Below are 2,121 nucleotides of genomic sequence, written 5' to 3'. Positions count from 1 at the left end.
ATGAAGGATTAATGATGTTCTGATTGCAGAAGAGAGTGGGAAATAGATCTGAGAAACAATCTAGACTTTATTGGCCCTAACTCTCACTCTGGGGGAAAAAAAAATACCACAATAAAAAAAGTAATATTAAAATAACTAACTTGTTTTGGTATAACATTAGCGATCAACTTTATGATCACGTGCTCGTGAATTGACTTCTTTTTTTTTTTTATTTTTTTTTTTTTTATTTTTTTTTTTTTTTCAACGTTTATTTATTTTTGGGACAGAGAGAGACAGAGCATGAACGGGGGAGGGGCAGAGAGAGAGGGAGACACAGAATCGGAAACAGGCTCCAGGCTCTGAGCCATCAGCCCAGAGCCCGACGCGGGGCTCGAACTCACGGACCGCGAGATCGTGACCTGGCTGAAGTCGGACGCTTCACCGACTGCGCCACCCAGGCGCCCCATCGTGAATTGACTTCTAACAATACGTAAAGCCATTAAGTTAGTCCAATGTATCAGCTTCTAGAAAGCTGATTGACTTGGGAGGAAATTTGATTTATGAGACCATAGCTTCATCATTTATTGGTGCTATAAATAGTTTATAAACATTTAGAGAAATACACTCAAACTGTCCCACATGTGGCCAGTGAGAGCCAGCTCAACCTTCATACCATCTCCTTTCGACATGTGGCCATCGTTCTTTGAGTATTTCCTTTTTCCTTACTTTCTGGTACCACTCGATATCCCAGGCTCATCTTTTGACCTATAATTTACGGAATTACAGAAAGTAAATCCATCCATGGTAATTCTTGTTTCGGTACGTTGTTTTCCTGCTGGTGCAGTTAGAAAGCTAGATCACAACGGGATATGCCAAAGGGAATTTATCAGCTACTGGTACTTTTTTTTTTTTTTTAATATGGAACACTCTACAAATTTGCATATCATCCTTGAGCAGGGGCCACGCTAATCTTCTCTGTATCTTTCCAATTTTAGTGTATGTGCTGCTGAAGCAGGCACAGTACTTGTTACCTTTCCAGAAGATAATTTTAGTCAATGTCACTCGGCTTTTTCCTATTTTGCTTCCTAACTTAATTCCCTAATTAGTTCTTTTTAATTTTTTTTTCACATTTATTTATTTTTGAGAGACAGAGAGACAGAGCACGAGCAGGGGAGGGGCAGAGAAAGAGGGGGACACAGAATCTGAAGCAGGCTCCCAGCTCCGAGCTGTCAGCCCAGAGCCTGACGCGGGGCTCAAATCTGTGAACCTGTGAGATCATGACCTGAACTGAAGTCGGACCTGTGCTGGAGCCAGACGCTTAACTGACTGAGCCACCTAGGTGCCCCATTCCCTAATTAGTTCTTAATCATTTCTAGCATCGAGGTCATTTTTTAAATCTCCCTGATATTTGAAATGCTTTTTACTGGGGCGCCTGGGTGGCTCAGTCGATTGAACATCTGACTTCTGTTCAGGTCACGATCTTGCGGTTTGTGGGTTGGAGCCCCACATTGGCCTCCCTGCTGTCGGCACGGAACCTGCTTCGGATCCTCTGTCCCCGCCCCCCCACCCCCCACCCCCGCCCCTTTCCCACTCACACACTCTCTCTCTTGCAAAAATAAATAAAAAAATAAGAAGAAATAAAATGCTTTTTACTAAAGTATTGGCTAGCACAAAGAAGAAGCACCCAGACTCATGGAAAACAGGAGCGTCTCAGTATTTTGGAATCAGTGAGGAAATGAAAGGCAATCTCAAAAATGAGAAGCAGAAACTTCCTGTTTGGATTGTGGCTGAAGAGCTTGTGTCAGGCCCACTGTCTGCTGAGAACCTGGAAAGCTAGATAAACATAAAAACAACTACCTGAAGTGTCAGAGAGCTTTCTGTTTTACTTTTTGTAAGATTTAAAAAAATATGTTTTGGGCGCCTGGGTGGCTCAGTTGGTTAGGCGACTGATTGAGCTCAGGTCACGATCTCACAGTTCGTGAGTTCGAGACCCACGTCGGGCTCTGTGCTGACAGCTCGGAGCTTCGGATTCTGCGTCTCCCCTCTCTCTACCCCTCCCCTGCTCACGCTCTCTCTGTCTCTCAATAATAAATAAATGTTAAAAAAATTTATTTTTTTATTTTTTTTTTCAACGTTTATTTA

At 42.9% G+C, this 2,121-nt stretch overlaps 1 non-coding gene across 1 annotated transcript; it reads right to left on the bottom strand.

Moving 5' to 3' along the window:
* Window positions 1–891: 891 nt before the first annotated feature.
* Window positions 892–998, bottom strand: LOC123592270. The gene has a single exon (XR_006709668.1). It is a non-coding gene; the product is annotated as a U6 spliceosomal RNA (small nuclear RNA).
* Between the last annotated feature and the right edge of the window lie 1,123 nt (window positions 999–2,121).

This window comes from Leopardus geoffroyi, chromosome B4, assembly GCF_018350155.1.
Source record: "Leopardus geoffroyi isolate Oge1 chromosome B4, O.geoffroyi_Oge1_pat1.0, whole genome shotgun sequence".
Classification (NCBI taxonomy): Eukaryota; Metazoa; Chordata; class Mammalia; order Carnivora; family Felidae; genus Leopardus; species Leopardus geoffroyi.
The sequence above is the reverse complement of the archived record's forward strand: the minus strand, read 5'-3'. Positions and strand labels throughout refer to the sequence as shown.